The sequence below is a fragment of the Papio anubis genome, chromosome 20 (assembly GCF_008728515.1).
Source record: "Papio anubis isolate 15944 chromosome 20, Panubis1.0, whole genome shotgun sequence".
Classification (NCBI taxonomy): domain Eukaryota; kingdom Metazoa; phylum Chordata; class Mammalia; order Primates; family Cercopithecidae; genus Papio; species Papio anubis.
The window spans coordinates 23,011,447-23,024,762 of record NC_044995.1 but is presented as its reverse complement, the minus strand read 5'-3'; the positions used below and the strand labels follow the sequence as shown (position 1 = coordinate 23,024,762).

The 13,316-nt window shown below is 43.5% G+C and overlaps 1 long non-coding RNA gene across 1 annotated transcript; it reads right to left on the bottom strand.

Moving 5' to 3' along the window:
• Positions 1-487: 487 nt before the first annotated feature.
• Positions 488-1,464, bottom strand: LOC103880039. Its single transcript, XR_640879.3, has 2 exons — positions 1,344-1,464; positions 488-688 (listed from the first exon to the last, which is right to left on the bottom strand). It is a non-coding gene; the product is annotated as an uncharacterized LOC103880039 (long non-coding RNA).
• Between the last annotated feature and the right edge of the window lie 11,852 nt (positions 1,465-13,316).

Sequence of the window (13,316 nt, the reverse complement as noted above, 5' to 3'; positions counted from 1 at the left end):
CTCTTCCTTCTCCCACGGGGCAGAGCTGAGCGCTCAGAGATGCAGCTTTGGATGAAAAACGAGAGGGGGAAAAAAAAAGAAAGAAAAGAAACTGAGCTCACTGGAGAGTCACCCTTGGCACTCTTAACAAGATTTGGCATCTGTGTACCTCATGTGATTCCAGGAGAATTCTGTATCAAAAACAGTTTTCTTTTGTGTGTCTGTGTGTGTGTGTGTGTGTGTGTGTTTAACGACAATCTTGGCTTGATGAATATCACAGTAATTGAAGGTGAGGATTTCCTCATATGCCAGTGCCTCTTTTTCCCTTCCCTCTAAGGAGAGCAAACTCCTGGCAGATCTCATGTGAGTTTTTGGAGATAAGTGTGGCTGTTACTAAATCCATGCACAGGAGAACACACTCTACTCTCGGGTGGATCCCACTGGCTCTTGTTTGCACGTGCTTTGGACTGAGAGGCCCCTTTTAAAAGATAATTCACTAAGCATGTCGTTTCGGTGAGTTTTACTTTAATTTCGGTTACAATAAAATTCTCCCCGCAGGAACACATCTCTTGTCAAGAGAAAGGAACTTAACGTTTTCCTTTGTAGGAGTGTAGCTGCCTCTGTGAGCACAAATCCTATATATAATCCTCGAAGAGAAGGTGGAGAGGAGGGGAGGAGACATTTCCGGAGGGTGTGACTGTGATTATACCTGTGGTAGGAGAAAAGAGTGAATTTGGCAGTTTTCAGAGTAATACGACACCTCTAGAAAGCCATTCTAGATAGTCCAATCTCATGGCCCATTTTGGGGGCTTTGATCCTACTCATGTTGGACTCTGCAAGTCTTTGGTTCCATATGGCCTTCTCACTGTGGCCTCGGCCACGCTATTTAAAATGTACTTTATCCCACGCCTGTTCCTCTTTAACCTCCTCCACTTTCCACCCTCACGATACTTACCACCTTTTAACACAGCATGCACTGCAAGTGGGAGTGTAAATTAGTCAGAAATAATAGAAAACAGCGTGGAGGTTCCTCAATAAATGAAAAATAGCACTACCATAAGATCCAACAATCCCACCAGAGGGTACAGATCCAAAGGAAATGAAATCCGTATGTCAAAGAGATTTCTGTCCCTTTTGTTTATTACAGCATTATTCACAATAGCCGAGATATGGAATCAACCTAGGTGTCCATCAATGGATGGACGGATAAAGAAAATGTGGTATAGATACACAGTGGAATACTATTCAGCCTTAAAAAAGAATGAAATCTTGTCGTTTGCAGCAACATGGATGAACTTTGAGGACCTTATGTTAAATGAAATAAGCCAGGCACAGAAAGACAAAGTCGATGCGACCTTACTCACATGTGGAGCCTAAAAAAGTTGACGTGGCCAGGCGCTGTGGCTCATGTCTGTAATCCCAGCATTTTGGGAGGCCAAGGCAGGCAGATCACCTGAGCACAGGAGCTTGAGACCAGCTGGAACAACATGGTGAAACCCGTGTCTACGAAAAATACAAAAATTAGCCAGCTGCAGTGGAGTGTGCCTGTAGTCCCAGCTACTCAGGAGGCTGAGGCAGGAGAATTGCTTCAGTCTGGAAGGCAGAGGTTGCAGGGAGCTGAGATCACGCCACTGCACTCCAGCCTGGGCAACAGAGCTAGACTGTGTCTCAAAAAAATAGTTGATCTCATAGAAGTAGAGAGTAGAATAGTGATAACCAGAGAAGCAGGGGGCAGGGGGTGGGGGAAATAGGAAGAGATTGATACGAAGTTACAGTTAGATAGGAGGAATACGTTCTCCTATCTATTGGTGATCTATTGCACAGTAGGATGATTACGTTTGCTTAGCAACATTGTATTGTATATTTCAAAATAACTAGAAAAGAGAATTTTGAATGCTCTCACCACAAAGAAATGATAAATGTATGAGGTGACAAATATGCTAGATATCCTAATTTGATTATTACACAATGCATATATGTACTGAAATATCACACTGTTCCTCATACATATGTGCAATTATTATAAGTTAGTTAACGCAAAAAATAATAAAAATAACACGGTGTCCAGCTTACCTCTGTTTTCTGTTGTTTGTGGTCTGTTTCCCCTGCTAGAATGGGACCCCAGGAAGGCAGGGCGCTTCCTCACTTTTATGCCTGGTTCATACTAAATGCTTAGGACTGTGCCTTGCATGCAGTGAGCACTCAATAGATACTTGTTGGCAGTTTAAAAAGTCAGTACCTTAATTAACCAAGTACCAAGACTTTTAATCTTTTTGCCTCAAATCAAACTAAAAGCCTTGATTAAAAAGTCTTACGCTGTCTCTGCAAAATAATTTTTTAAAAACTAGCTGGGCGTGGTGGCACCTGCCTGTAGTACCAGCTACTCAGGAGGCTGAGGTGGGAGGATCTCTGAGACTAGAAGAGCTATGATTGCACAATTGCTCTCCAGCAGCCTGGGCAACAGAGCAAGACCCCACCTCTACAGAAAAAACAGTTTTTGCTGTTCTCCAAAAGGATGAAACAGATTTTCCAGACAGAGGGTCAAGTCGTGCTATCTTTTTCCAAAATATCATTTAAAACAAATTATTAAGAAATATGAGTTTTCTAATATGAAGTTATACAAATCCTGGACATTTAAAAAATTATGTCTGCAATATTTACATAGCCTATGATATAAAGCAAATTTGGGGTTAATCAGTTTCTCTAAAGAACTTAAAGACACATTTGTCTTTAATCATGGCATGAAGTGTCTGATGGAGGAAGATCATATGAAAAAGTCCACATCTGATTATAATTATTAAACTGTGTATTAAACGCTTGATATGTGCCAGGCATTTTTGCCTAAATTATCTAAGATTTGCCAACAACACTTCAAGGTAAATATTACCATCCACAGACGAAAAAGTTGGGACCCAGAAAGAAGAAATAACTGACCAAGGTCACACGGATCTCAGATGAGGACACGGGTTCGCTCCACTCCTGGACTTCTCCCCAAACACGGTGCTGGGTTTTCCAGAGCGCCGTGCAATGCAATTTCACATGTGTCATTGGTTTCATATTCGCAGTCAACACACATGTTTTAAGTAATTGTTATGTTCCTGGCACTGTGCAGGTTTTCTTGGAGATCACTGTAGGAAGCTTAGCATCTCGCTGGGAGGTACTCGGGAACCCTGGGCACGTTTTGGGATGTGACAGCTGAGTGAGGGCCACTGTAGATGCTTGAGGAGTTCGGAAGAGGGAGGGATCCTTATGGACTGGGCTCTTGAAGCCTAATCATGGTGTCCCTTGGCTTTCCCAGCCAGACAGGGGCCATTGTTGGGTCTGGCTGTCTGGCTGCTGCACCCCCTTGCAGAGGCACCTCAGTCCTCAGGAGCAGGGACCTGTCCCCTATCGCGTGGTCTTGGCACAGAGGTAACTTCAGATTGATGTCTCCCACTGTCCCCCGCTGCCCCCCTGGCCTCTGTGGAAGCTGGAGAGGCCAATCCTCCCTCTCTGGACCGGGGCCTGTGACTCATACTCGGCCAATTTCAGGTCCAGTCCAGTGCCCAGACCTTGGATTTTTTTTTTTTTTTTGAGATGGAGTCTCGCTCTGCCGCCCAGGCTGGAGTGCAGTGGCCAGATCTCGGCTCACTGCAAGCTCCGCTTCCCGGGTTCACACCATTCTCCTGCCTCAGCCTCCTGAGTAGCTGGGACTACAGGCGCCCGCCACCTCGCCCGGCTAGGGTTTTTTTTTGTATTTTTTAGTAGAGACGGGGTTTCACCGGGTTAGCCAGGATGGTCTCGATCTCCTGACCTCGTGATCCGCCCGTCTCAGCCTCCCAAAGTGCTGGGATTACAGGCTTGAGCCACCGCGCCCGGCTGGACCTTGGATCTTAAAGACGGCAGAGCATCTGCACACAAGGATGGCAGGGCATCCACAGGCAGTGATGGCCATGGCGGGAAGAGGTCAAACGGAAGATATCTGGCTGTATCTCCAACCGGCTGTTCCTAAGATGAGGCGGTGACCAAGTTCCCTGAGAACAGGATTGTCTTCCAGCTCCCACCAAGCCTGTGAGCCCACGATCGCTTCCCAATCAACTCCTTTTGAATTAATAGTCTTAAACCTGTTGCCCAGCCTGTACTGGAAAAGTAAGCTTTCTCCTTTACCCTTTATCCGAAATTCAACATGGATGGATATAGGTCATGAAAAGATGTTCTGGGGACAATCACAGAATCAGAAGGTGAAATCTGCTTTTAAGGAATTTTTCTTTACCTACTCTGGTGCTTTCTCCACAGGCTGATGAAGGCTGCCTGATTCTTACTTAACAAAGCTGGGAAATTTCATCAGCCTGGGCAATATAGTGAGGCCCTGTCTCTACAAAAAGAAAAATAAATAAAACTTTAAAAATTAGTCAGGCATGAGGTGAGAGGATCGGTGAAACCCAGGAGTTCAAGGTTACACTGAGCTACCATTGCACCACTGCACTCTAGCCTGGGTGACACAGCAAGACCCTGTCGCAAGAAATAATTATCATAACAAAATGCTGGGAAGTTTCAGTGTTTTGTTTATTCTCCTGAAACTAGGGAATCACACACCAGGACAAGAGAGACAGCCTATCAATTTGCCAAGGGAGAGCTCAGGCTTTCTGGGTTGGGCTGGGGTTCTGGCTGAGGCATCAGGAGCTGGGCATCAAGGCCCCGGGCTCCCTGGTGGGTTTGCTCTGTGGATTGATGCAGAGAGAGGCTTTCCTGTATTTTGGCCCAGAGTACATGATCTTATCTACAAAACCACAGCACTGTGCCTGGTGCTGAAACCATGAGAGAATTAAGCCTCGGATGACCCAGTTACTGGGCAGTGCTGTCCAGCTCCAGGACTGCTTGTAGCTTTCACAGTATGATGTGTTAATTCGCTGACTGTATTTTCAGAGTCCATCCGCCACCCTAAACTGTCTGCACCCACAGTTCCAATGGGGAGCAGTAACTTCAATTCATCAAAGCCAATTATTCCAGTTCTTCTTTTTTCAACTTGTACTTTTCCATTTCAAGTCGTCATGGGAAAATAAGTCTTAATAAATCCCTTTATGCACGAAGAACTAGGGCAATTACTGACATTTTAAGAATTATTGAAACAGTTTTCAAAGTTTTTTGATTAAAGTTCTAAAGGATGTAAATAATCCTTTTTTGGTTTTTGGAAGGGCTTCAATTATTTTCAAGGACAGAAGTTGGGCCCACGGTCTGTTCAAATCTAATTAATTATCTGACTGTGCCCACAAAAGTCACACCTTCAAAACACTGAGGTTATAGCTAATCATCTGAGATTCTCCCACACTGGAATAAGTGTACCCACCCTCTGGGGCCATGAAAGATACAGGATGGGCGGTGGCGGTGGCTCAAGCACCCGTCCCAGCACTTTGGGAGGCCGGTAGGTGGATCCACAGGTCAGGAGATGAGAACTATCCTGCTGTATGGTGAAACCCGTCTCTACTAAAAAATACAAAAACCTTAGCGGAGGTGGTGGGCATACTGTAATCCAGCTACTTGGGAGGCTGGGAGAATTAGAAGCGTGAACCGAGAGTGGCGGAGCTGCAGTGAGCCGAGATCAGCGCCCACTGCCTCCAGCCCTGGGAGACACAGTGAGACTCGATCTCAAAAAAAAAAAAAAAAAAAAAAAAAAAAAAAGAAAAGATGGGATGCATTATGCAGGGTTCCAGTACCCTCTGCAGGGAAATCACGTTTTGTTTGTTTGTGACTCAACAATTTAGTCGTGCATTAAATATTCAATATCTGAGGCAAAGGATTTAAAATCTTGAGGTGGTACCTTGGAGCAAAAACCACACAGGCTGGGTTAACCAATCACATTAATATTTTTATACCACAAATTAGATTAGATATCCCGCAGCTGGGAAAAACCAGGGTGGAGAGATCCCAGGGAATGGTGTGGCTCAGAAAAATCAGTGGTGAGCAAACTCCATGAGGCTGGATGGGGGTCTGTTTCGGTTTATGATCAACAGGAAACTGAAGGCAAGTAAACTTCGACCATTGGAAATACATATCCATGCCAACCAGAGTTCGCTGGAGTTGATTTACTGCACTACAGTATGCACTAAAAATGAACACACAGTTTGACTCAAACTTGCATTTGAGTTAAAAAAAGAAACTTTTTTTTTTTAGTTTACCATGCATTGGTAAATTTCGCAAAGAGGATAAGAGCTGGGCAGGAGGATCACTTGTGGGTAGGAGTTAGAGACCAGCCTGGGCAACATAGCAAGACCCTGTCTTTAAAAAATTAAAATAACTTAGTTGGGTGTAATGGTGCATGCTTGTAGTCCCAACATTTTGGAAGGTTGAGGTGGGGAGATCCCTTGAGACTTGGAGTTCAAGACCAGCCTGGGCAACACAGTAAGACCCTGTGTCTACAAAAAAATGTTTTAAAAACTTAGCCAGACGTGGTGATGTGCACCTGTAGTCTCAGCTACTTGGGAGGCTGAGGTGGGAGAAGATCACTTGAGCCCAGGAGTTTGAGGCTGCAGTGAGCCATGATCGTGGCACTGCATTCCAGCCTGGGCAACGGAGCAAGATCTAGACTCTAAATACATAAATAAAAATAGGATAAGAGAAAAACTGCTTGACCGTGAAACCCGTATTGGAAAACTGCAGAGGTCATCTGTAGTAAGGCAAAGGAGAGAACGGAGCAGCCACACCCCCATCATTGCTGAAAGCCAAATTCTTTCTATTGACTCCAGAAGACATATTACGCCAGTTTTTTAAAGCTGCCATACGTCTTATCAGAGTCACAGTTGAGTAGTGGTATGTAGGTCTGCGGTACCAATAGAAAAATAAGTGTTTGAGCAGGTCACGACATGCCTGCACACCGCCAAGTGCATCTTTTCTTTGGCAGAGGAGTTTGGAATTCACAGCTCCAAGGAAACAACTGTTTGTCAATCCAAACCTTGGATGCTGACACTGGTGGGCGGCTCAGTGATGACGTTCCTGTGTGACTCAAGTGGTTTCTCAAAGGCAACAAGCTATCTCTGTGAGGCATACGGTGACCGGTGCTGCATCTTCCAGCCCCATATCCCACAGGGATCAGCTGTAGTAAAAAAAAATCTGTTTTTTTCAGACGAGGATGTGCTGTGTGAGGGAAGAGAGGGGCGAGCAGCTGAAGGAAGGTGAATGGACAGAAAAGCTGGACACATTGGGGAGTGGAGCTGCTGACACCTGTAATCCCAGCGCTTTGGGAGGCCCGGGGGACAGATCGCTTGAGCCCAGGAGTCCAAGGCCAGCCTGGGCAACATAGTGAGACCCTGTCTCTACAAAAAATACAAAACTTAGCTTTGTGTGGTGGCGCACACCTGTAGTCACAGCTACTCAGGAAGTTGAGAGGTGGGAGGATCACTTGAGCCCAGGATGTCAAGGCTGCAATGAGCTGAGATCACGCCACTGCATTTCAGCCTGGGCAACAAAGCGAGACCTGGACTTAAAAAAAAAAAAAAAAAGAAAAAGAAAAAAAGAAAGAAAGAAAAAGAAAAAGCTGGACCCACCAGGCCAAAAGGCTGAATTCCACTTGATCATTGTTAATGAATCTGGGAAAAGTGGTATTTGGACCCGAACGTCTGAGAGCAAGTATAATACTGGCAACAGGGCCTGTGACTTGGCTACAAATGGCTTTCAATTTTCCAGTCCATGGTGGGCCAGACAAAACTGAAGTTGCCAGTGTGTGCCCCCTACTCTCTGTGTGTGCCCCCTACTCTGAAACCTCTGACAGCACCTTGCCTTTCTAAGGGTGGGCAGGGAGCAGGGCCGCCGCTAACTCCATATCTCAGTTGCCCGACTCGTTGCAAAAGGCCCTCGGCTTTTCGCCTTCACCTTTTCAGCAATCAGAAACAGAAATTCATGTGACGAAACTAATTGCTGATGAAAAGCTCATTTGCGGGAGGTCCTCATTATCCTAGGATAGATAGAACGACGATAACAAAAAAAGAATTGGAGTCCGGGCGCGGTGGCTCATGCCTGTAATCCCAGCACTTTGGGAGGCCGAGGCGGGTGGATCAATGTTTTTTGGTACATTCACAGAGTTATGTAGCGATCACTATATTCTAATTTAGCCTAATTTATCAAAATCTATGTAGATTTATAACCATTTAGTTCCAGTGAAATATAGAATCCTGAATGGCTCCATTATACTCCCTTCTAATGCTATTATTTTGCATTTATAGTATAATAGTATTTATGCGTTTTTAATAGTATTCATGCATTATTATTGTGTTTATGCTAATATGTTATACATATTATTATACATATTATGTTTCTATATGTTAAAAACCCAACAATTCTTTGGTATCATTAATGCATTATGTAGTCTGAAGTCTTTTTTTTTTTTTTTTTTTTTTTTGAGACAAAGTCTCGCTCTGTTGCCCAGGCTGGAGTGCAGTGGCCGGATCTCAGCTCACTGCAAGCTCCGCCTCTCGGGTTCATGCCATTCTCCTGCCTCAGCCTCCTGAGTAGCTGGGACTACAGGCACCAGCCACCTCGCCCGGCTAGTTTTTTGTATTTTTTAGTAGAGACGGGGTTTCACCGTGTTAGCCAGGATGGTCTCGATCTCCTGACCTCGTGATCCGCCCGTCTCGGCCTCCCAAAGTGCTGGGATTACAGGCTTGAGCCACCGCGCCCAGCCTAGTCTGAAGTCTTTTAAAGAAACTGAGAGAAGAAAGGAGAAAAAGTATATCTACACAGCTGGGCACGGTGGCACATGCTTGTAATCCCAGCACTTTGGGAGGCCAAGGAGAGTGGATGGCTTGAGTCCAGGAGGTGGAGATCAGCCTGGGTAACATAGTGAAACCCTGTCTCCACAAAAAATATGAAAATTAACCAGGTGTGGTGGCACACATGTCTATAGTCCCAGCTACCTGGGAGACTGAGATGGAGGATTGCTTGAGCCCAGGAGGTCAAGGTTGCACTGAGCTGTAATTGTACCACTGCACTCCAGTCTGGTGACAGAGCAAGACCCTGTCTCAAAACAACAACAACAACAACAACAACTATATCTATAGAGCTTTTCATATTACTATTTATTTGTTGAGATGGAGTTTTGCTCTTGACACCCAGGCTGGAGTGCAGTGGTGGGATCTCGGCTCACCGCAACCTCTGCCTCGCAGATTCAAGTGATTCTCCTGCCTCAGCCTCTCAAGTAGCTGGGATTACAGGCACCCGCCACCTCGCCTGGCTAATTTTTGTATTTTTAGTAAAGATGGGGTTTCACCATGTTGGCCAGGCTGATCTCAAACATCTGACCTCAGGTGATCCACCGTCTTGGCCTCTCAAAGTGCTGGGATTGCAGTGTGAACCACTGCGCCCGGCCATTACCTTTTAATTTACCCATCTGGTTGTCTTTCTTTATTACTATAGTTTGAGCTACCATCTCGTGTCCTTTCCTTTTCCCAGTATAGCTTTGCTCCCACCTTCCATGTAGCATCAGTGTCAATACATAATCTGTATTTCTATAGATTATACATACATAATACATACATAATCTATAGATTATACAAATACATAATCTGTATTTCTATAGATTATAGCCCCAACAACACAATTATATACACATTGTTCTATGAAATTACTTTATAAATCAGTTAAAATAATAAAGGAGAAGAAGGTGAGACATGGTGGCTCAAGCTGGTAATCCCTGCACTTTGGGAGGCTAAGGCAAGAGGATCACCTGAGGTCAAGAATTTGAGACCAGCCTAGCCAACATGGTGAGACCCCATCTCTACAAAAAAAAAATTTTTTTGAGATAGAGTCTCGCTTTGTTGCCCAGGCTGGAGTACAGTGGCGTGATCTTGGCTCACTGCAAGCTCCACTTCACGGGTTCATGCCATTCTCCTGCCTCAGCCTCCTGAGTAGCTGGGACTACAGGCACCCGCCACCACATCCAGCTAATGTTTTGTATTTTTTAGTAGAGACGGGGTTTCACCGTGTTAGCCAGGATGGTCTCCATCTCCTGACCTCGCGATCTACCTGCTTTGGCCTCCCAAAGTGCTGGGATTACAGGCGTGAACCACTATGCCTGGCCTCTACAAAAATGATTTTTAAAAAATTAGCCAGGTGTGGTGGTGTACACCTGTGGTCCCAGCTATTTGGAAAGGTGAGGTGGGAGGATCACTTGAGCCCGGGAAGTTGAGGCTGCAGTGAGCCATGTTTGCACCACCACACTTCAGCTTAGGTGACAGGGTTAGACCTTGTCTCAAAAGAAAGAGAGAAGAAATATACAATTATATACTGCCTTTTGTAATTTCTACATAATTTCCTTTACCCATGTTCTTTGTATGTGTGTGTTGTGTGTTTGTGTATGTTGTGTGTGTGTGTGCATGTTTACATTACTGTCTGGAGTCATTTGCTTTCTGCCTGAACACTTCTTGTCAAGCAGGTGTGCTATCAACAAATTCTCTCTCTCAGGTTTTGTTTATCTGGGAATATCTTTATCTTGCCTTAATTTTTTTTTTTTTTTTTTAAGATGGAGTCTCGCTCTATTGCCCAGGCTGGCGTGCAGTGGCGCCATCTTGGCTCACTGCAAGCTCCGCCTCCCAGGTTCACGCCATTCTCCTGCCTCAGCCTCCTGAGTAGCTGGCACTACAGGTGCCCGCCACCACACCGCCTTCATTTTTAAGAGAGAATTTTGCTGGATATAAGATTCTTGCTAGATGAAATTTTATTTTCAGCACTTTGACTGTATCAACCCACTGCCTCTGGCTTCCACTGTTTCTGATTAAAAGACTGCTGTTAATCTTACTGGGGACTCTTTACATGTGACACGTTGTTTGCTCCTGTTACTTCTAAGATTTGTCTTTGTGCTTGTCTTGCAGCATCTTTACCGTAATATATCTGGATGTGGATCTCTTTGTTTGGCATACTTAGAATTTGTTGAGCTTCTTGGCTGTGTAGATTAATGTTTTTCATCAAATATGGGAAGTTTCAACCTTTGTTTCTTTGAGTACCTTAATGCTTCTGCCTTTCCTCTTTACCTGCTGATTCTTTTGTGTGTATTTTGGTGCATATAATGGCATCTCATATCTTCCTGAGACTCTGATAATTTTTCTTTCTACTCTTCATTTTCTTTAGCTCTCTGTACTTACGATTGGATAATCTATATTAATCTAGCCTCAAATTCACTGATTTGCTTCTGCCAGCTCAAACCTGCCATTGAATCTCTCTAGTGAAGTTTTAATTTTTTTAAAATTTTGCTTTTCAATTCTAGAATTTCTATGGGTTTCTGTTTAAATAATTGTATCTTTTTCTTGATGTTCTCTGTTTGATGATATGTCGTTATCATCCTTTCTTCTAATTCTTTAAGCATGGTTTCCTTTAGTTCTTTAAGGATGTTTATAATAGCTGCTTTGAAGGTTTTTCTGCTATTTCACCATCTGGGCTCCCTCAATTTCACGTATTTTTAAGTATTTTTCTCTCTGGCCTGTCAAAGAATGAGAGGCATATTAAGGTATCCCACTAAAAATGTGTTTTGTATCTTTTTTTCTTCAGGTTTCTAACTTTCATTTTAAAAATTTTGTTGATGTTAGTAGGTGTATAGTTTTCTATTATGGTATTATCAAATATTGAGCAGGTATAAATCAACATTCATAAAATAGGAGTTAAATACTAATGGCATAACAAATATCTGAGTTTATACCCATCACGTTTGAGACAACACATTATCACAATTTTTTTCCCTTTTTATTTTGAAGAATGAATTTGGAGGATTTATACTACCAGATGTCAAGCATTATTATTATGTTTACCATAGCATATGATTATGTTATCATAAAAGAGTGTGATATTAGCACTAGTGTAGACGGACCATTGTAATGGAACAGAGAGTCTAGAAATAAATCCACACATATATGGCCACTTAATTTATAATTAAGGAGACAGACGCAGAGTGGTCAACTTGATGTATAGAAGCTCATATATTAATAGTAACCCTGTACCTGTTACAGATGTTACAAATGTTTTCTCGCACTTGGTAGTTTATTCTTTAACCCTTTAACTTAGACCTCTACTTTTTTTAAAAAAATAGCTGTAGAGTGTAATAAAAAAAAACTACAAAAGCTCTTTTTTTTGGTCACACAGAGTTTATTTATTATTTTTATTTTATTTTATTTTGAGACTGGGTCTCACTCTGTCTCTGGCTGGAATGCATTGGTGTGATTACCACTTACTACAGCCTCGACCTCCCCAGGGTCAGGTGATCCTCCCACCCCAGCCTTCCGAGTAGCTGGGACTATAGGCACACGCCACTATCCCTGGCTAAGTTTTGTATTTTTTGTATAGACAGGGTTTTACTATTTTGGCCAGGCTGGTCTTGAACTCCTGGGCTTGAGTGATCTGCCTGCCTTGGCCTCCCAGAGTGCTGGGATTACAGGCAGGAGCCACCGCACCTGGCCTACTTTTTAATTTTAGGTGGTCAAATATGTTGATTGTTCTTTTTTGGTTCCTACGTCTCATGAAATAATTACTAGAACTTTCTGTAACCCAAGTTTATAAAAATATTTCCCTGTAATGATATAAAAAGGGCTTTTTAAGTACTTAGATCTTAATTTTCATTCAGAACTTATTTTCAAGCACAGTGCATAGTAGGTATCTAACAACAGCAAATTGTCGCTTTACCATTTATTGACTAAGCCTTTCTTCCCCCAGTAATTTAAAGGGCCAGATTTTTATCCTGTACATTATCACATGTAACTGTCTGTGTGTGCTTTGAGGCTGTCTGTTCTGTTCCACTGGTTTATTTGTCAACTCTTGGGCCAATATCACATTCTTTTAATAATTATCACTTACTACTATATTTAGAGTTGTGCTAGAACAGTGTCTCTTCATAGCTTTTTTCCCCAAGCGTTTCAAATCTAGATGCACTGGCCTAGACCAGGCAAAGCTCATAAGTCAGATTCCGGAAATATCTTTGATGGTAGGGTTCCTAGAAACAACCACACAAATATGCTGGACAGAATTCTATCTCCAGCCCCATGCTGCCCTGAAGTCTAACTTTTTTGGGGTCGGCTCTTTTTTTTTTTTTTTTGATGGAGTCTCACTTTGTCGCCCAGGTTGGAGTGCAGTGGCATGATCTCTGCTCACTGCAAACTCTGCCTCCTGGGTTCAAGTGATTCTCCTGCCTCAGCCTCCCAAGTAGCTGGGATTACAGGTGCCTGCCACCACACCGGGATCAATTTTGTATTTTTAGTAGAGACAGGGTTTCACCAAGTTGGCCAGGCTGGTCTCAAACTCCTGACCTCAAGTGATCTGCCCGCCTCAGCCTTCCAAAGTGCTGGCATTATAGGTGTGAGTCACCATGACTGGCCCAGGGTCAGCTC